We start from the raw sequence: 23,252 nt of genomic DNA, 5'->3' as shown, positions 1-23,252 counted from the left end.
CTGCTGCCTCACCATCCCTTGCTGTTCCCCCAAACCAGTCGTGGGATGAGAAATGTTTGGTGTTTGGCAATTTCTGTGGGTATAAATACTTCCACAACAACTGATTTCAAGATACCAACTTGAAATCGTTATTTATTTATTTGAGAAAGTGGGAGAGAGAGAGCTCATGTACACCAGCAGCTGATGGGCAGTGGGGGCGGCAGGGCAGACGGACAAGCAGACCTCCACTGAATGCCCGATGTAGGGCTTGATCCCAGGACCCTAAGATCAGGGCCTGAGGTGAAGTCAAATACTTAGTACTATGTTGAACAATAGCGGTGGGAGTGGACATCCCTGTCATGTTCCTGACGTTGGAGGAAAAGCTCTCAGTTTTTTCCTATTGAGGATGCTATTAGCTGTGGGTCATATATGGCCTTTATGATGCTGAGGTATGTTCCTTCTATCCCTACTATGTGGAGGGCTTTTATCAAGAAGGAACACTATATTTTGTCAAATGTTTCATCTGCATCTGTTGAAAGGATCATATGGTTCTTATTCTTTTTTTATTATTATTAATGTGATGTATCACACTGATTAATTTGCAGATGTTGAACCAATCTTGCAGCCCAGGAATAAATCCCACTTAGTCATGGTGAATAATCCTTTTAATGTACTATTGATCTGATCACCTAGTATCTTTTGAAAATTTTTGTATCCATAGTCATCAGGGATATTGGTCTGTAATTTTCCTTTTTAGTGGGGTTTTTGGTTTGGGGATGAAGGTAATGCTGGCCTCATAAAGTGAGTTTGGAAGTTTTACTTCCATTTCTATTTTTTTGAAACAGTTTCAGAAAGAATAGATATTAATTCTTCTTTAAATGTTTGGTTGAATTCCCCTGGGAAGCCATCTCACTCCAGACTCTTATTGTTGAGAGATTTTTGATTTCTGATTCAATTTCTTTCCTAGGTACGAAGTGGTTCAGATTTTCTATTTCTTTCTATTTCAGTTTTGGTAGTTTATATTTCTAGGAACTCATCCATTTTTTTTCCATATTGCCCAATATGTTGGCATATAATTGCTCATAGTATTCTCTTATCATTGTTTGTATTTCTCTGGTGCTGGTTGTGATCTCTCCCTTTCAGGTATGATTTTATTTATTTGGGTCCTTTCTCTTTTCTTTTTGATAAGTCTGCGTAAGTGTTTATCAATCTTGTTAATTTTTCAAAGAACAATCTCCTAGTCTCATTGATCTGTTCTACTGTCTTTTTTATTTCTATATCATTGATTTCTACTCTAATCTTTATTATTTCCCTTTTCCTACTGGCTTTCAGCTTCATTTGCTGTTCTTTTTCTAGCGTCTTCGGGTGAAAGGTTAGGTTGTGTGTTTGAGAATTTTCTTGCTTCTTGAGAAAGGCCTATATTGCTACATGCTTCCCTCTTAAGACCACCCTGGATGGTTTTTGGACTGTCATGTCATCATCTTCATTTACTTCCATGTATTTTTTAATCCCTCTTTAATTTCCTGGTTGGCCCATTAATTCTTTAGTCGAATGTTCTTTAACTTCCATGTATTTGTGGTCCTTCCAGATTTTTCTTGAGATTGGCTTCAAGTTTCATAGGCTGAAAATATGCATGGTATGAACTCAATCTTTTTTACCACTTGAGGCCACATTTGTGACCCAGTATGTGATCTATTCTGGAGAATGTTCCATGTGCACTTGAAAAAGAACATATATTCTTCTGCTTTAGGATGAAATACTCTGAATATATCTATTAAGTCCACCTAGTCCAGTGTGTATTTAAAGCCCTTGTTTCCTTGTTGATCTTCTGCTTAGATGATCTGTCCATTGCTGTGAGTGGGGTTTTAAAGTCCCCTACTATTATTATCAATGAGTTTCTTTAAGTTTGTTATTAATTGATTTATATCTTTGGCTGTTCCCAAGTTAGGGGTATAAATATTTACAATTGTTAGATCTTCTTGTTGGATAGACTCTTTTATTATGATATAGTGTCCTTCTTCATCTCTTATTACAGTCTCTGGTTTAAAATCTAGTTTGTCTGATATAAGTATGGCTACCCCAGCTTTCTATTGATATCCACTAGCATGATAAGTTTCTCCAAAAACTATAAGATACCTAGGAATAGGGATCCCTGGGTGGCACAGCGGTTTGGCGCCTGCCTTTGGCCCGGGGTGCGATCCTGGAGATCCAGGATCGAATCCCACGTTGGGCTCCCGGTGCACGGAGCCTGCTTCTCTCCCTCTGCCTGTGTCTCTGCCTCTCTCTCTCTCTCTCTGTGACTATCATAAATAAATAAAAAATTCAAAAAAATTTAAGATACCTAGGAATAAACCTAACCAAAGTGGTAAAAGATCTGTACCCTGAAAACTCTAGAGCACTTATAAAAGAAATTGAGGAAGACACAAAGAAATGGAAAAACATTCCATGTTCATGGCTCAGAAGAACAAATACTGTCAAAATGTCTATACTACCCAAAGCAATCTACACATTCAGTGCAATCTCTATCAAAATAATACCAGCATTTTTCAGAGAGCTGGAACAAATAATTCTGAAATGTATACAGAACCAGAAAAAACTCCAAATAGCCAAAGGAATGTTGAAAAAAAAAAAAAACTACCAAAGCTTGAGGCATCACAATTCTGGACTTCAAACTGTATTACAAAGCTGTAAGCATCAAGACAGCAAAGTAGCGGCATAAAAACAGACACATAGATCCATGAAACAGAATCGAGAACCCAGAAATAGCCCCTCAACTATATGGTAAATTCATCTTTGACAAAGCAAGAAAGAATATCCAATTGAAAAGAAGAATGTCTTCAACAAATGGTGTTGGGAAAACTGGACAGCAACATGCAGAAGAATGAAACTAGGCCACATTTTTACACCATACACAAAAATCAATTCAAAATGAATGAAAGACCTAAATATGATACAGGAATCCATCAGAATCCTAGAGCAGAACTCAAAAGATAACAGACACTGGCAAGGATGCAGATACTCCTATACTCCTCCTATACTGTTGGTGGGAATGCAAGCTGGTGTGTCCACTCTGGAGAATAATATGGAGGTTCCTCAAAAAGTTAAAAATAGAACTACTCTTCAACTCAACAATTGCACTTACTAGGTATTTATCCAAAGGACACAAAAATAGTGATTCAAAGGGGCACACACACCCCAATGTCTATCCAGCAAGGTACACAATAGCCAAAATATGGAAAGAGCTCAGATGTCCATCGACAGATGAATCAATAAAGAAGTTGCCATTTGCAATGACATGGATGGAACTAGAGGCTATTATGCTGAGCAAAATAAGTCAGTCAGAGAAACACAAATAACATATGATTTCACTCATGTGGAATTTACCAAGCAAAACTGATGGACATAGGGGAAGGGAAGGAAAAACAAAATAAAAAGATAAAAACAGAGAAGGAGGCAAACTATAAGAAACTCTTAACTATAGGCAACAAACTCAGAGTTGCTGGAGGGGAAGTTGGGGGGAAGAGTGGAATAATTGGGTGATGGGCATTACTGGAGGGCATTTGACCTAATTAGCACTGGCTGTTAAATGCAACTGATGAATCACTAAATTCTACCCCTGAAACTAATAATACACACAATATGCTAACTTGAATTTGAATAAAATTAATAATAATAATAATGTTAAGCTAGTCTTAAGGTAAGGACTACACAAAACTCACTTCAACAAAGATTAAGAATAAGCCTCAAAAGTATCACACTATCTCATCTGCCTGACAAACAAAATTTAACATTCTTTCTAAAAAAGACAACAAAATCTTGATTCTCAATAATGTAACATTACATTATCTGGCATCCCATTTATAATTACTAGACATGTAAAAAAAAGCAGAAAAATGTAATCCATAATGAGCAAAAAAAAAAAAAATCAATCAAATGAAAAAGTCACAAAATGTCAGAGACAAGAAAATTAGTATACAAAAACTTTTTTTTTTTTTAAGATTTTATTTATTTATTCATGATACTCACACAGAGAGAGAGAGAGGCAGAGACATAGGCAGAGGGAGAAGCAGGCTCCATGCACCGGGAGCCCGATGTGGGATTCGATCCCAGGTCTCCATGATCGCGCCCTGGGCCAAAGGCAGACGCCAAACCGCTGCGCCACCCAGGGATCCCCAAAAACTTTAAAATGTTTATTATAAATATATCCTAATATTTAAAGAAAAATATAAACAAAATGAAGAAATGGAACCTATAATAAAGAGGGACTTCTAAAAGTAAAAAGTAGAGTACCTGAAATTAAAACATACAGTATTTACTTAATATCAAATTAAACACTACACTCACTTGAAGATACAGCAAAAGAAACCACCCAAACTGAATCACAAAAAAGAAAAAAAATAAATAAAATTAGCCAACAGTTATTTATGAAACCAAGTTATTTACGGTTCCAAGAGTTCTAATATATGTGAAATTAAAGGACTAAAATCCAGTAAGAGATTGAAGAGGATAAAAGTATTACTGGATACAATTTTTCAAATTTGTTGAAAACTATAAACTTACAGAGATCTAATTAGTTCAACAAGCTCCAAGCAGAAGCACCTGGGTGGCTCAGTGGGTGAGTCTGCCTTCGGCTCAGTCTCACTCTTGTGATCCCGGGGTCCTGGGATCGAGTCCTACATTGGGCTCCCCACAGGGAGCCTGCTTCTCCCTCAGCCTGTGTCTCTGCCTCTCTCTCTCTCTGTCTCTCATGAATAAATAAATAAAGTCTTAAAAAAAAAAAAGAGGCACATCATAATCAAAATGCTGAAAGCTGGTGATAAAAAGTCTTAAAAGCAGTCAAAGACACATTACTTAAAAGAAAGGGAAAGGGAAATACACTGACTGATCATCAGAAATAACGGAAGCCAAAAAGACAATAGGATAGCACCTTGAAAATGAAGGGGAAAAAAAAAAAAGAAAATGAAGGGGAAACACCTACCAATCTCAAATTCTATATTCAGTGAAATTATAGTTTAAAGATAAAGGGAAAATAAAGGCTTTTATTAGACAACCAAAAAGCAAGAGAGAGAGGAATGTCACTATTAAAAGAAATTCTTCAGATGGAAATAAAAGGACACCTCATAGTAACTCAAATCTATGTAATAGAATGAAGAGAGCTGGACATAGCTAGTATGTAAATAATATATGACTTGTATTTTCTAACTTTTTAAACTTTATTCAAAATAATAATATATTGTGGGGTTTATAATATATGAAGAAATGTGATAACAATGATAGCAAGAGGGACAGGAGGGACAAGTAGAAATACACTGTGAAATGTTCTTACATATGAGGCAAAGTATTAAGGCAGAGCTGCTAAGATAAAATAATGACATTATCAAGCTACAATAGCCAATAAGAAATTCAAAAAGAGGTAACTCCAAAAAGCTAACTATGGTGATAAAATAAAATAACTACTCTATAACTTATGTATTTAGATGACCTATGGATGTACATAATATATGAAGAAATGTCCAAAGAGTCAGGCAGGATAGGACATGATTTGTCTGAATTTTGTGTTGTTTGTGGTATCTGTGAGCTCCACAAAAAGGTGTGATTTGTATGTGTGTGATTTCTCCTCTCTCTCTAAATACCCACTGTTATCCCTAGTTTTGGACTTGGAATTCGGTGTTATTTTTTTCCTAAAAAGAGCTCTCGGAATTATTTAAGCTTTAGTCCATGCAAGACCTGTAGGTAAAGTACTCAGAGGGCCTGTGAGAACAAAGAGCTGGCTCGCCCTCCAGCTTCCAGAACAGGTTGTCTGACTGTTTTTGTGCCTGCCTTGCTAATAAAAGTTTTTATATGTGACTAGAATGGGGTCTAAAACTGGTTTCCAATGTGATCTACTACCCAGCACGGAGGTTGTTGGAGTGGAGACCAATGCAGAGTAGCCCTACAATTTATCATTCAAGTGAGATGTGCTCAACCACTGACTGAATGGGGCACCATGACAACAGGAACAAATAGAGTCTGGTCCAAGCAAACTGAACTGGCATCCCTTTGCCTCCTTTAACTACCGGATGCTACAGAAAGCCTCCAAAAGAGAACTTGTAACACACCAAATGGCTTCGTTTGGTTTGTAAGTTAGGATATATATGTGTATGTATATATAGATGCATGAATTTATATGTGTACATATATACCTATATGCACCTGCCTGTATATCTGTGCACATACACTTACGTATGCACGATGTACGCATGTGTATCTGCAAGTGTAGATGTGTGTGCATGTTTGTATAGATGCACTTGTATTACATATTCAAACTGTTTTATATGTTTATGTGTGTATATATACAAATATATGTGTATATACATGTATGTGTGTGTGCGTGTACGTATATATAGATGTACATCTATTTTAATTTTTCAAAAATAAAAACCAAATTGGCTGATTTTTTAAGATAATTTGACCTCTTTCAGGTCAAGATTTAAGATGTTTTTAGTGTCACTTTGTACTCAAAAGATGCAGATACCCAAAACCAAAATTAGGGACTTTTTAAAGGAAAAATAATAGTAATAATTCTATTCTATTACTTGCATTATTTGTCTTCTTAGGAAAGCCAATTCTCCATTATTAGCACAGTAGGAAAACTGCAGGTGTCAATGCTTTCTCAGAACTCCATCAAGGCAGAGGTGAGAGTGGGAGATAAAGGAGATATTTAAAGGGCTCTAAATGTAAGAGCTACATTAGGTGTTGATGCGTGTCTGTTCTCTCTGTATCCTGTCCCCAAGCCTCCCTCTTTTTATTCAACTATCCCCCAAAGAATATGCTTCAGGAGCTGCATCTCAGGAAGTAAGGAAATATGGCTAGAGTTCTCATAATCCTGTATCTGATATGATTTCCTTAGACTCTAGAATTTGAAGCCAGACATTGCCATAAAAAAAATCATCAGAATCTTGGCATATGGTTTTTAAGTTTTTGAAAATCTCAAATATCACCGACTGATTCTCTGGGTCAATTTCCTATTTGGAAAGTAATCTATCATCTCACATTTCCCAAAACAGTCACAAATGGGCTTCATAAGAAGAGGTTCTCGACACACACGTCAGTCAATGCAGGTTTCCAAATGCAAGGTGACAGCAGAGTCATTAGGAGAAAATATACACTTGGTATGACTTCACATTTGAGTGGCTTTTCAGTTTCTCATTTGACAGTATGTTAAAGGCAGTGAAAAGTTAAGGTGTGCAACAGAGAAAACAAAACTGTTCAATCCTTACTGTCCATGACTAAATCAACATTTTTGGGGGGTTTTCTTCAGTCTATAATAGACTCTTTTGAGGACACCAGGCAGTTCAGTGAGTGGAGCATGGACTCTTCATCTTGCGGTTATAAGTTTGAGCCCCAGTTGAGTGTGGAGATTACTTAAAAATAAAATCTTTAGGGGGAAAAAAATCTTTAGGGGTGCCTGGGTAGCTCAGTTAAATGACCAACTCAATTTCAACTCACGTTATGATCTCAAGGTGGTGGGATTGAGCCCCACATCAGGCTCTGCACTCAGCAGAGTGCTTGTCCCTCTCCCTGTCCTTGCCTTCTCTCTCTCTCTCTCTCTTAAATAGATAAAATCTTTTTTAAACAATAAAAATTAAATCTTTTTAAAAATTAGACTCTTCTGCCTATAACTGTCATGAAAAACAAATTCAAGACCAGTTTTTTTGTGTGTTTTACAAAATTTCACAAATGACATTAGATTTAGATTTAAATCCCACTAATATTAGCTTTTCTTTTTTTTTTTTTTTACTTATACTGTTCTTGAGTTCTCTAATAACATTGTTATTTTTTAATCTAGCTGATTAATTCTGATAGCAATATAGTAATGCACCATGTGGTTGCACCATAGTTTAGGTCCCATTCCCTTAGAGACCATCATCTATCAAGAACCAAATTTTGCCCAATAAAAATGCTGCTATGAACTTCCACAAACTCTTCTTCAAAGTCTCTTTAGGGGTTTGTGCCAGAGTTTCTCTAAGATATATACACAGGAATTTGTGAGCTCTAAGGGTACATCCATATTTAACGTCATGATGAACCATCAAGATGGATATTCCTCAGACAACTATATATAAGAATTCCTGCCACCATGAGCTCCCTATCCTCATCATGACTTTCTCACTTTTAATGTTTGGCAAAATTAGTGTTGTTCATAAATTTAATTTTCATTTCTCTAATTATTAAAAAATTGAACATCTCTCTATATATTTCTTAGCCATTTAATTTCCCATTCTCTGAATTACCTGTTCTTTACCTTTGCCCAATTTTCTATTGGGTTTTCTTTTTTTCCTTGTGAATTTATAGATGTGTCCTCTATGTTCTAGGTATTAATCTCTTCTTATATTTTCTTTTCTTTTTTTAAGATTTTATTTATTTATTAATGAGAGACACAGAGAGAGAGAGCAGCAGAGACACAGGCAGAGGGAGAAGCAGGCTCCATGCAAGGAGCCCGACCTGGTACTCCATCCCGGTTCTCCAGGATCATGCCCTGGGCTGAAGGTGGCGCTAAACCACTGAGCCACCGGGGCTGCCCTCTTCTTGTATTTTAGAAACTGCAAATATCTTGTATCAATCTAGCATCATATTTTAACTTGTTTATGGTAAATTTTGTTTAATAAAAAAGTTAATTTGTGGTAAAATTCAAGCACATGAAGTGTTATCTGATGGTTTGTGCTTTGGGAAATTTGATTTTTTTAAACCCTTTCACAACCCGGGGTCATAAAGATATTCTCATATATTGTATTATATTTATCTTTATAATTTTGGCCTTATAAGTCTAAATCTTTAACTCATATGAGATCCTATGGTATTAATGATCCAATTTTATTTTTTTCTCTCCATAAAGTTTATCCAAGAACATCTATTAATAATCTATCATATACCTATTGATTTACATTGCTATAACTATCATATCCCAAATTCCCATATATGTGTGGGTTTATTTCTGGGCTCTTTATATTCTTTCATTAGTCAATTCTCTTTTTCTGTGCCAGTACCATCTTGTTTTTCAATCTCTGTAATATATCCCAGTGTTTGATAAGAGTTTATGTTTATTCATGGACTTTTACTTTTTTCACCCAAATTTTGGAAAACCATATTTTCAAATTTCATCAAAGAATCCTTTAGGAATTCTAACTGGAATTGCATTGAGTTTAAGATTAATTTGGGGGGAGAAATACATCTTACTGTGTTATATGATCTCATCCTTGAATATACTATACCTCTTAACCTAATTTATTAGGTTTTCTTTTACTAACCTATAACTTTAAAAAATGTTCTACTTGAAGATCTTGTACATTCTATTAGGATTATTGGACATTTTATAATTTCTGTTGCTATAATATTTTCTTATATGTTCTAATTAGTTTTTATTATATTTTTGCTGGAGAATGCTATTGACTTCTATATGTGAAACTTGTATCTACCATTATTGATTTAGGTAATTTCTCCATTCCATGAACCCCTTTTTTCTCTTTCTGGTATTAATACCAAAGAGTCATTGACAAAAGTGCATGGGTGGCTCAGTCAGTTGAATGTCCAACTCTGTTTTCAGCTCTGGTCATGATCTCAGGATCATGATATCAGCTCCGACTCCATGTTGGGCTCCACACTTGGTGGGGAGTCTGCTTAAGATTCTCTCTCCCTCAGCCTCTCACTCCACTCATGTTCTTGCTTTCTCTAAAATAAATAAATCTTTTTTTAAAAAGAGTTTTTGACATTTCTACATCTAGCCTTCATATTTCTTAATTTCTTTTTCATTCTTCCCATTTATTATCCTTTTCTGATGTCTACAGATTCCCTCAATCTGATTTCATAATTTGTTATTCTTACTTCATCTATATTCATTCTTCACTCTAACTCATCTACTGAGTTACTTCAAAAGCTTAAATGTAAACTGAAGTCCACCGAGTAAATGATGGCACATAATGTAAAAGAATCACCTAGGAGATCTCTGCCCAAATTCCTGATGCACAAAATTGTATTATAATAAAATAACTTCTTTAAGATTTCATACGTTTGGCACAGTTTGTTACACAGCTGATAACCAGTTCATCATGAGTTGGTGGTAAATAAAGTTGTTACTTTGAGAGACAGAGGAGTCAAATCCACTGTAGAATTTGAAAAGAAAATTAAAATAACCTAAAGCTCGTTTAGACTTTAAAAAGAAAATAAAAGTCAGCCCAGACTGATCACCATGCAGATGATCTCTTCTGGGCTCTAAACTCTCAATAGTGTCATAAGAGTCATGGCATCCTAGAAATGTCAAGCCCCAGGGACCTTACACATCACTAGACTCATCTGTGTGGATCATTTGTGGGGCACTTCTGTTCTTAGTACTATAGCCTATTTATTAACTGAAGTAGCTAGCCTCATTATGAATACATCAAAATGTGCTTGTGTTTGCTCTTTGGATTCTCAGAGTGATTTTTAAAACACCTTTTTGATATGCTAAGAGCCTCTAATGAGGACAGAAGCCATCAATTCAAAAAAAGAAACATTAGGTTGCAAAAAGAATAGCTAACTATATTTTTCGCTATTATTTGACAGTCCTCATATAGAGGTCAAACAATGGACTGTCATTTGTCAATAGGCCCCACTAAACAAGACAACCTACTACTGACCTTGAAGAAAACAAACATGTATTTGCCTCTGATGTCTGGATTATGTAAACTTCAAAAGCCAGTTGCCTAGGAGAGAGCAGGGATGTAAGAAGAGGTGAGGTAGAGATGCCCAGACCACTGCACTGTGTGGAAGGAGTAGAAAGGTCCTGGATAAAATTGTTTTTTTGGTTTGTTTTTTTTTTCTCTGCTTAACCTCAGTTTCCTCATCCATGAAAGGAAGATAACAATATCCATTGTCAGGGCCAGTGTGAGAATTCAGTGAGAGTTTATATCTAAACCGCCTGAGAAGCACTCAATAAATAGTAAGTGCCACTTTTATTATTACCAACATAACAATCAGTAAGAAGAAAGGATGAATCTCAGTCATTCAGAACAGGGCTAAAACCTAAAGACACCATAGAAAGAAAAGCTTTTGTCAAGATGTCATTCCCAAAACAGTGAAGTTTGGGATTATCCAGAAAAACACCAGAAATACCATGACTAAGTTACTTGGAAGCACCAAACCAGAATCTGAGAAGTCAGTTCCCAGATGGTTACTCAAATGATGTCAAGAGGATGAAGAGCTTGTAGAGAGTTGACTCATACAGCCTATCCCGCTCTCTGACATTTTGAAAGGACAATTTACCTTGATTAATTCCTACTATAATATTCAAGAGCAGGGAAATCATTTTGGTGAAGGGGTAATAAAAATAAAATAGGAAAGAGAAATGTTGTCTCCAAGAGATCCTCTTGAAGAGAATATTCACTTTGGAAAGAATACTTTGATAGGGATAGCAGACACTGGTGGTGCTCAGCCTAAATCTTCTTGGATCCTTCTTCCTATTTCTTCGTGCCATTCTGTGCAGCTTCCATGTGTACTTGCCTCTTGTGGCCCACAGTGGTATCTTCTTTTTGCTGGATGGGCCTCAGGCAGTGGAAGTCCTTAGCCTGCACATACACAGAATCTCAAGTACATGAGAGTTTATTACCCTTCAGGTTGGCGGTCAATGATTGATGGTACCAGAACATGGAAGCCCAGCCTTCTTACCTCAAGGCACAAACTATGAGGTGCAATTTATACTCCATAAGACCAGGCCAAGTCCAAGACTTCACCTGTGGTTCCATCTTTGCTTGGCTTCTTCCCTTTTGTGTTTTATATTTCTCACTCCTTTCCTAGTTTCCCCTGGGAACACCTTAAATAAATTACTTACACTAAAATTTTTATCTAATGGTTTGCCTCTGGGAACCCAACTCATCAATGAGCCACTTAGGTACAGGCTGCAACCACAAAGGCATGCATCAGTAACAAAAGATAATTGCTACCTGCCTTCTAAAATTGGTAGGTCCCATTAATCAGAAAGCCCTGTGTTTCAGTGGGTTTGAGAATATAAATTTAGTAGTAGTTACTGAGACAGAGCTGGTGACTCATGTGACAGAATCACTCTTCACCACTACCCACCCCCCCACATATATATATACAAATCATCTTCTCTATGAAATGTCAAGTAATGTCTATGTCATACTCTAAGATGTTCATACACAAATGGATTCTTCTGAAGAATTGGACCAAGTTCTGAGGTCTTCATTGGGATGGGTAAAAAGCAAAAACAGAAATTGTCCTTGTGCACTACACAGGGCCAGAGAACTAGGGCACATTTCACTCTGGTTACACATAGAAAAGACAAGATTTTATGTTGTGATCAACAACATGGAATGGAAAAATAGCAGTAATACTTTTAGCCTAACTCTAATCTAGTGGTTCTCTTTCATTAAACCTTTAGAAATCTACTCTTCCCATTTTAACTAAGTTCCACTCTTCTCTGCATTCTCCTCGTTCATCTCGCCAATGCAAGTAATGCAGATATAGTAACATTTCAAAATATTTAAACCATTTGTTCCACATTTCACATTCTGTTATCAAAAGTCCAACATAATCAAAATATTTGCTTCCCTCCTTCTTTCGGTGATCAAATACTGTGCTCCTAACCTGTCACCTCTTCGGCAGCTCTTTTCCTGTCTTTCCATGTCTCCTTCCTTTGAGTGTCCTCCTACCTTCCTATAATTGAAAGCTGATGTCATCTTGAAAGAACATGCACTCTCTATTTTCAGAGGCTCTGTCATCAATGCAGCTGTCTGGCATCCTGTCATTGACCATCTCTGTCAGTTAATACAGGAACACAAACCTTCGGTGACATTATGCAAATGTGTAACCTTCCCTGGAGACTTTTTGCCTGGATGCCAATTTCTAAGTTGCACTGAAATAACACATTGTCCATTTAGACAGCTGTAATCTACTCTAATGTGTGTCAGAAAAACAAAGAAAAATTATCTTGATCTCATCTGCTAAGGGAATCTATAATTTCTAGAGTGGAGTAGTATCTTAGACCAAAAATCCCACAAGAAAAAATACCTTTGGAATAGCATGATCCAATCTATCTAGGAGGAGCCCTCAAGAGGTAGAATTTAAAATAAAATTACTTGAGCAGGGGCAGCCTGTTGGTTCAGCTGGAAGAGTCTGCAATTCTTGATCTCGGGTCATAAATTCAAGCTCCACATTAGGTGTAGAAATTATTTGAATGAATGATGAATGAATGAATAAATAAATAAATAAAATAAACTTAAAATTCATTGGAGAAAATTGACTCTTCTGGTACTCCAATAGGCAATGTGGGCTTTTCATGATCCATACCATATCCAAACAGAAAGGAAAACAGAGGAAATCCATTCTTCTCATTTTGACCAAGTTCTACTCTTCTCTCTTCTCTCTTCTCCTCTCCCGTAGGTTTATCAGGCTAATGCAAGTAATCAAGATACACTAGCATTTTGAGATATCAAAGCATATAAACTATTGTCATTCCCTACAATTGCTCCTCATAGCCATGTTAGCCACCAATATCCTTAGTCTTCCCTTTTATCCCTTCTTCCTGGCACTCAAAAAATATTTCTGAACTATTAACTGTTTTCAAGCACTTAATAATTCCTGGGAAAAATATAACATTGAATCACGAAGGACCAGTTCTCATTAAGCTTGCATTCTAGTACAAGAACTAAGATATGAAATCAGTGAGAGATCGTACATTGTTTTGATGACCAGAAGTGTTTCAAGAAGGTAGCATTTATAAGCAAAGATAAAGAAGATTATAGTAATTTTCTTGTTGCCACTGTAGCAAGTTATCACAAACGTAGTTGCTTATACAACACAAATTTACTCTCCTACAGTTCTGGAGGTGAGAAGTCTAACCTAAGTCTTAGGTAGCAAAAACAAAAGTGTCAGCAGGGCTGGCACCTTCTCAAGGTGCTAGGGGATAATCCAATCTTTGCGTATCCCAGCTTCTAAAGGTTACCTTGGCAGTCCTTAACCCACAACCATTTAACTCCAATCTCTGCTTCTGTCTTCATATAACCTTCTCCCAATCTGATCTCCTGCATCTCTTACAAGGATCCTTGTGATTACATCAAGCCCACCTGGATAATAATAAACAGAATAATCTCTCTTTCTCAAGATTGTTAACTAAACCACAACTATAAGTCCCCCTTTTGCCATGTAAGGTAAGATATTCACAGATTCCAGGGATTAGGATATGGCATGCCCAAAACAGACACTGTTCAGCCAACCCCAAAGGTGTTGTAGGTCATGAAAGTTTTCTAGTTAAAGGCATGGAAGCAGGTGAGGATATCATCATTTGAGGAATGGCAAGGTGAAGGGTTTATGCAATGGAGGGAAGGAATCTCCATGTTTGTAGTGGGACAAAATGCTACCAAGGAGACTATAAACTTTATTGAAAGACAACTAGAAGTACTTAAAAGTGTGGAGAAAAATGTTTTAAAAATTAATATGGCAGCAATGTACCGAATTATTTGGAATAAAAGTCTCAAATATATGCTACAGGAGCCAAGCAGATACCTTAATGATCGAGATGCTGTTAGTATAAAAAGAACATAGTCCTGGGAGAACAAAGGAGGACAAAGAGGACATAGGCTCCATTCTAAAAAAGGCCAGCTCTGGGCAGCCCAGCCAATTGCTACCCCAGAGAATGTAAGCCCATTGGTATCATAGCATTAGATTTTTCAAAAGAAGAAATCAGAATTTTATATATCAGCTCCCAACATTTCAATATTAATAACTATTAATAACTATTCAAAAAATTTTAAATATTGTAAGAAACATGAAAGAAAGCCTACCTGTGAACTCAGCCCACAGATGACCATTTGCCTCTGGATTAGGGAAAGGCAAGACCAGCCAGCTGACCTCCCCTTGTGCTCAGAGCCAATCTCTACTTTCTCCATGGCATCCTGACTACATTTTGTTTCATTTGATTTTGTCTTTTTTTTTTTTTTACAATTTTATTTATAACAATATGTGTGTCAGTTAGTTGTAAAGGAATTCAGCTTGACTACATTTTATAATGCATGATTCTGAGTTAAAAAGTATAAAATTCTCTCTATATTTGTTGATAAGTATATAAATTATTTTCTGTTGGCAAGTGTATCATTTCCAGTCATCCTACAATATTATTTTCTCCAAGTGCTCATGTTGTATGAAAGTCCACTGTTGTTTTAAGAAGCTTACATGTATTTAGAGGGAAATACTACAAACTATAACGGTTAAATAATTTTCAAACTCACAGATAAACTTAATACTATGAATACTTAATACCATTTCACAGGTTAAAATGCAATCTATTTAATGACTGCTTTACAAAAATACTACTGTAGCAAGGCCTACTGAGTTACATTCTTAGAGAATTTAACCAGTACGAGGTAGATACTTGCTCAGAAAGTAATGCTTCAAAAAAAAAAAAAAGTAATGCTTCAAGTGTCTTATAATATATACGGGTGTGCATTTGAGGTTTTTATAATGTAAAAAATTATATTTGTATTCCCATTATCCTACTGCCCTGGATTAGTGGTTCTCAATATTTTTTTCAGCTTTGACACCTATGATGGGAGATGTTCACACGTTTACATTTCCATGGTTAGGCAGATTGTGCTGCAACAAAGACATAACTGGGACCTGAAGCATTTTTAAACAATCCCAGGGATGTAATGTAGACTTAGGTCTCACAATCTTATTTACACTTTCCTTATTCTCACTTTCTTCCTCCTTATAAATGTACTCATTTGGTAAATTTTTTAAAAAAATAATTAAAATTGCTACTCACACATACTTAAATGATTCACAATCCCTCATGTATTACCAGCATATTAATAACAGTTGCATTCGAAAGACAAGGTTGGGAATTACGTGTGATTTCCACCCAGATAATGAATTACAATTCAACACTTTTTGTCCCATATCAGAAAGCAAGTGAGAGATATAGGTTTGAGTCCACTTTAATTTTTAACAGAAAGTAATTCATTTATAAGCTTTGGTACTCTTGTTAGTAACAAATGACCTATACTGAGGTTCACCACTCATTTTATCACAGTTATATAAATGTGGCTTGACATCATTTTGAGAACTGCTAGCCTGTTAAATGCAAACTAATGTGTGTTTGCAAAGAAAAAATTCAATTTCATATGTTTGTGCTTTAAGTGGGGGGATAAAAAGAACGTGCCCAGCATAGTAATTCTGGATCATCATAGAACATGCATTTGGAGACCAGGGTCAGTGCATATTCATAATTTTTACTCTTTTCTATCTCCTGAAGTCACTATATTCATTCTACCTTTGGACCAAAGTTTAATGAAAATATGAAATGTTATTATAGAAGAAACTGCATAAGAAAATTCATTCACCATGCAGACCCTATGCAGATTTTAAAAATCTCATTATGGCCTTAATATGCAATTTCTAATGTTCTTCGTGCCTGGTGATACACAATGGTGTGGTGTGGGAGCCCAGGGGTGGCAGGGAAGAAGTGGCTGAAAGGACTTAGCAGTTTTGAGTTGATAGCACAGCTCAATATGAGTCAACAGTGGCAGGAGGCAATCGAAAAATCTCACACATTCTTTATTAGAAATATAATGTTCACGGTGAGTTCTCTTCTCTGATTTTCAGACTATGCCTGGATTAATATGTGTTGTTTGGGACTCACCTTCTTGAGTGGGATATGGACAAACAGAAGGGAATTCAGAGGAGTAAGAGAGGAGGTTAGGCGGCCTGAAATCCTGCTGTAAAAGAACTGCTTGAGGGCATTATTCTAGGTGACATAAGCCTTCCACAAAAAGACAAATATCATATGACTCCATTTAAATGAGGTACTTAGAATAGTCAAATACATTGAGTTAGAAAGTAGAAATATTGCCAGGGGCTTGGAGGAAGGGGCAATGGGGAGTTGTTGTCTAGGCACAGAGTTTCAGTTTTGCAAGATGAAGAGTTCTTGAGATTAGTTGCACAATAATCTGATTGTACTTAACACTACTGAACTGTTCACTTAAAAATAGTTAAGAGAGTAAATTTTATATTGTGTGTATTTTACCATAACTAAAAATTCAAAAAGAAATCTGCTGAGAGAAGGAAAAGAGAAAGACTTATGAGTCAAAAGATTAAAAAACAAAGAGGGCAAATCTGTTAATTAAGGGTCACTATTTGAAAAATATATAAACTTATTTTTATTACTTTAAGAAAAAGTCAACACCAAACAGTATTAGTTACTGGGCTATAGATTTTAGCTCAACATAAATACGAATAATTCAACAGTCAGAATTTAAGACATAAATATAAAATGAACTATCAATATTTGTGGTCCATGATGTCAGTTACCCTGAAATAATTCATGCTTCAAGAACCAGTCAGTAGCACAGAACCAGTTGGTAATAGTGATGTAGTATGAACGAAAGAGCATTAGGGGAAAAGAGTCAGAAAATCTACATGTAAGTCTGCTTTTGTCATTTATTACCTATGCTACTGTCTTAACATACTGTACCTTACTGTACCTTGTAATGCACCCTAATGTCCTTATTTTTAAATCAAAGACCTGGAAAGGATTTCCAGGTTAAATAACATTTAACTCCACTCCACCAGATTTCTATTCAAATAATCAATTGGGGGAAAAATTGTGTGGCAATGTCAGAAACTAGAAAATCTGGGGCAGAGATAGAACACGTTGGTCAGAGCAAAGGAAGATACCAAGATGCTATCCACAACTCTACTGGTGAGAGGGCATCTCAGGAATAGAAAGGCTCTTGGAGCATCACATTATCAAACTAATTATCAAAATATCACATAGTCAAACCTGAATTCATGGCTCAGTCTGAGAAGAGATAGAAAACATCATTTGGAATCACTAGAGAGCAACGATAGATTAGATGTCCAAGATTGGAGTTTGACAGAGAATCTGTTTTGTCTCCTCACTTCACTGAACCCCACTCCAAAGACAGTGAAGGATAAAAGACCTCTAACATAAAATGCAGGTCTTCAGCAGATGAGCTATTTCAACATATTTGTAGAAGAGAAAAACAGATGGAGGAATGTTGACAAATGAGACAAAATTGTGGAAGCTGTAGCCTAGAGTTTAAACAAAATGGATTCAATGCCACAGAGAACTAATCAAATCTCTAGACTTAAGACAAAGAACAAGTAAAACAAAGGACAGAAGGGAAAGGGAGGTGGGGCAGAAAATAGGGCAACTGACTGTATAAGTCTGCGTATATACAGAAAAGCTGAGTCTTTTCTCACCCTACTGTCATATCCCCATACTTGCATTGGTGATCTTAGAATAACTAAGGATAGCTGGTGAATGTATTCATGTCCTTGAGTGTAACTCTCCTGATTCTGACATTGTGATTGCTCCCTCAATTTAGTATTTTCACTATATATATTTTTTTTCACTCTGGAAAAAAAAAAAATTAAAAGCCTGGTGTTACCAACCTTGACTGTACACGTAGAGCTTTCACCCATCAGTCCTTCTTTCTAGACTTTGACTGAATATCCAAGGTCAACATCCAGAAGCTGAGAAAAATCTGTAATATTAAAGATAAAAACCAAGATAAATGATCCCAGATAAAAGGGAAGTTATTTTTGTATCTTCAAAGATATTCAAGGGGATATCGCATGCAGAGAATAAGAACAAAATTGGAATGATGATTTTTAAGAATCTTAGCATTTTAGTAATAGAACGGCAAAGACATTTTCTTCACTACAATTTTAAAGTCAGGAATATTCTCTAGGGTTCCAAATTTATATGTATTTTTTCCTCATCATTGTTTTAAATATCCTACAGCTTCCAGGAAATATTTCTAGGTCTAGATAACCCATAGCCATGCTAATTCTAAACAAATCTAATGTACCACTTGAGAAGACAAAAAGGGGGGGGGAGAGCATAAAATGGTAATATTTAGAAAACAAGAGCACTCAAAAATTAATGTTTTTGAAATAAACTTTTCAATAGATAAATTGGAAATAAGGCAGGGAAATCTCCAGAAGGCAGACTCATAGACAAAGGTATGAAATTTTTCAGAAGGAAAGGAAGGAAGGAAGGAAGGAAGGAAGGAAGGAAGGAAGGAAGGACCGACCCAGATGTTCAAAGAAATCATTTGGACTGATAGGCATATCAAGAAGAGGGAGGAAAAAATATATAGAAAATGTATATATTCTGGCTGCTATTTTAAAAATACTTACCTATGCAACCTTATACTCAAAAATTCTGATTCAGGGTATCAAAGATCTTACCCTGGCAACTATAATTTTACAAGTGCCTCAGATTTTTTTTTTTTTTTATTTTAGTGCCATTGCTGAGGAAAGCTATTGCTGTTTGGAATTATCTTTATTTGGAAGGTTGGGTAGAAGTAAATGTAGAGAAGAAAAGGAAACTGATAACCAGAAGAGCTAATGAGGATTCTTACCAAAAGCATTTCCCCCAACTCCCATTCTTAAAGGATATACAGTTGTATCTGTGGGGAAACATAAATGCTTATATTTTACCTCAAGGCTGAACAGAAGGTCCAATGCGACTTTATGTTTTGATTTTCTGACAAAGGCCTCTTTGCAAAAGAATAAGACTTGAGAAATTAGAGAAGATGCAGAATTCCAATAGTGAGAAAATCAAAATACTGTGAAGATATTGGCTAGGGAAAAGACCAGAGGAAGTGAGCCTTGCTAGAACTATACAAGGATGCATCCCTTCCATTAAAGGTAACCCAAATCTTCTGCAGGACCATTGACTGCCCTGTGCTTGACAAACAAAGAGGAATCAGGCTCTATGAAGTTTACAAAACTCTTTTCAAGACAAAAAAATTCTAGCTTCTTCCATTATGGTATACTATCCACTTGGAAGAAATATATATATATATATATATACAGAGAGAGAGAGAGAGAGTTTCTTCAAGAAAAGCTACAAATGCAATAGTGAAAAAAATGAAGAAATTGTAGGAAGTTACTGGTACCATGTAGAAATTCTTTTAAAAATATTAGAAGGTGGGGCACCTGGGTGGCTCAGTGGTTGAGCAGCTGCCTTTGGCTCAGGTGTGATCCTGGGGTCCTGGGATCAAGTCCCACATCAGGCTCCCCATGAGGAACCTACTTTTCCCTCTGCCTATATGTCTGTGTCTCTTGTGAATAAATAAATAAGATCTTTTTAAAAGAAATTTTTTAAATATTAGAAGGCTAGGTTCCAGCTCATAGCTTTATTGGAAAAAATTATATATTTCCATGAATTGTAGCAGATAATAGCAATAACAAAAATAATAGTTAATGCTTCTGAACACTTTATGCTAGGCACTGTCCAAGCACTCTATACGTGTCTATGTAACCAAGCTCTCAGTAACCTAATGAGTTGGGTTTTAAGAGGTGAAGTGACTTCCTCCTGTTTTTACAGTTGGGGTCAGACACAGAGCAAGAATTTGAAGCTAACAGTTTAGCTTCAAAATCCACCCTCTTAACCACTTATAAGTTTTAAGCTGACAATGGCAATGGAGATAATACCATAACAATATGACAATGAGATGATGGAGAGGTCAATAGCTATAGCAAAAAGAAAAAATAGAAGAATGAAAAGGATTAAGTGATAAGAACAATCATTTTAACCTCAAATATACTGGAACAAAACATGGGGAAAATGGAGACACAATTGTATAGCAAATTATGCATATTATCTTAGGTATCTCCAAGATAAATGACATGGAAACTGTGGCTAAAATGTTGATAATGTAACAATACGATCAAATAGAGAAAAGAGCTATATGTGAAGAAGATATCAAACACTTTAAAAATCAACACATTTGAGAGGAGGATCATTTGATGGAGAACATTTTGGTAAGAATTAAAGGAAAGAAAAACAAGTGAGAGTTTTGAGAAAGTAGAGAACAGGTTGTACAGCCTGGCTATGGCTGGTATAGTCCTAATGCTTATTATAAAACCCCCAAATGTAATCAGGATAGGTCATTCCCTTTGTCTCTTGTGAGGAAGATACAGTGGAAAGGATATGAGACCAAACATGTCACAAAAGTGGGTTCAAATCCCAGATATATAATTATTGAAACTTTATTTAAAATTACTCAATTTTTCTGAGTCTCATATGTAAAATAGAAACAATTTCCCTACCACATGGCTTTGGAATAATTTAAAATAACACAAAACATAACAAGTCTATTAAATTTCAGATCTTTTCTACTGAAATTCCTGTTATGCTGAAAGTAGAAGATTTAATAAACATTTGACTTTCTTTGCTGTCTTCATTACTCCCTCAAGATGGAGAAGAAAAAAACTGCTATATTTCACTGATTGCTGAACAGTCAGGAAAACTGGGATCAAATCAGAAGAAATAAAGACTGAAAACATGATAAAACCTTGAAAAGAAATAGCCATACCATCTTGGAATATGTAATACATCTTGAATATGTACCATCTTGGAACACAGATGCAAGATGAATACGAGCAATGGCATGTTCTATTAATTGCAAGTAATGTTTTTAAGGTAGGATCTGCTTCATACTATAAATTATTAAAATTTGTATTTGGCATTTATTTTTCCCTTCTTTGTCTTGTAATCTGGCATCAAGAATATATATTTTCCTAAATAGCCAATGGATTGATAAAAGAAATAACAAGGGAAATTATAAAATACTTTTATATTAATAAAAATGAAAACATAATGTACCAAAATTTATATGATACAACAATGCAGTGCTTAGAAGGAAATTCATAGCTCTAAATTTTTATATTAAAAAGATTTTGTTTTTTGTTTTTTTTTTTTTTTTTTTTTTTTTTTTTCTTTTTAATTTTTATTTATTTACTTATGATAGTCACAGAGAGAGAGGGAGGCAGAGACACAGGCAGAGGGAGAAGCAGGCTCCATGCATCAGGAGCCTGATATGGGATTCGATCCCGGGTCTCCAGGATCGCACCCTGGGCCAAAGGCAGGCGCCAAACCGCTGCGCCACCCAGGGATCCCTATTAAAAAGATTTTGAATCAATAACTTCCCTTACACATTAAGAAACTAGAAAAAAGAAAGCAAACTAAACCAAAGCAAGCAAAAGGAAAGAAATAATAAATATCAGAATAGGTATTTGAGACAATAGAAAAGTGAGTAAATCAAGAAACCCAAAAGTTGGCTCTTTGAAAAGATCCACAAAAGTGGCAAAACTTTCCTTAGACTGACCAATAAAAAAAGAGAGAAGACTGAAATTATTGAAATCAGAAATGAAAGAGGGGACATTACTACTGAGTTTACAGAAATAAAAATGATTTAAAGAGAATACTAGGAATAATTCTATGCCAAAAAAAAAAAAAAAAAACCTAAGTGAAATGGGCAAATTCCTATAAAGATAAAAACTGAAATTCATGAAGAAAATTTCTAAAAATATAAACAGATCCATAATGAGAAAAAGAGATTGAATTAGTAACCAAAAATTTCCCACAAAGAAAAAGCCCAGGCACAGATTGCTTCACTGGTGAATCCTACCCAACATTTAGAGAACAATTAATACCAATCTTTCATCAACACTCCCCGAAAAAATAGGAGTAAATTTTTCCAACTTCTCTATAATACCAAAACCAGACAAAGACATCACAAAAAAAGAAAATTGTAGGCTAATATCCTCTGTGAATATAGTCATAAAATTTATCAACACAATATAACAGAAGGAATCCAGAAATATATAAAAAGGATTATTTGCCACGACCAAGTAGAATTTATTCCAGGAATGAAAGGGTCTTGTAATAAATAATGTTACTAGAATAAGAATAAACACCACATGGTCAATTCTATAGATGGAAAAAAATTTTGACAAAATCAAAATCCTTTCATTACAAAAACGCAAGGAAAACTAGGAATAAATGTGAATTTCTTCAACTTGATAAGGAACATTTATTAAATATCTGCAACTAACATCACACTTATTGTTGAAAGACTGGTTTCCCTCTATGATCAAGATAAGGGTGTCCACTCTAGCCACTTCAATTCAACACTGTAATAGAGTTACTAGCCAGGATAATTAGGTAATCAATCAATCAATCAATATAAAAATGATAAACATCCAGATGGAAAGGAATAAGTAAAAACTATCTCTATTCATACAGGCATTATCTTGTGTACAGATAATTATAACAAATCCACAGAAAAACTATTAAATCTAATAAATGGGTTCAACAAGGTTGCAAAATACAAGAGCACTATACAGAAGTCAGTTGTATTTATATACATTAACAATAAAAAATCAAAAAAGGAAGTTAAGAAAAGAATTACATTTCCATAACACTA

General features: G+C 35.5%; 1 long non-coding RNA gene across 1 annotated transcript in view; it reads right to left on the bottom strand.

The window, feature by feature from the left end:
* LOC144306083 (uncharacterized) overlaps positions 1-23,252 on the bottom strand; it is a 55,791-nt gene that overhangs the window by 14,675 nt on the left and 17,864 nt on the right. The window contains exon 2 of the long non-coding RNA XR_013373115.1: positions 18,424-18,515. This is a non-coding gene — a long non-coding RNA (uncharacterized LOC144306083). The remainder of the gene's footprint in view (positions 1-18,423; positions 18,516-23,252) is intronic.

Source organism: Canis aureus, chromosome 36 (assembly GCF_053574225.1).
Source record: "Canis aureus isolate CA01 chromosome 36, VMU_Caureus_v.1.0, whole genome shotgun sequence".
Lineage (NCBI taxonomy): Eukaryota > Metazoa > Chordata > Mammalia > Carnivora > Canidae > Canis > Canis aureus.
The sequence above is the reverse complement of the archived record's forward strand: the minus strand, read 5'-3'. Positions and strand labels throughout refer to the sequence as shown.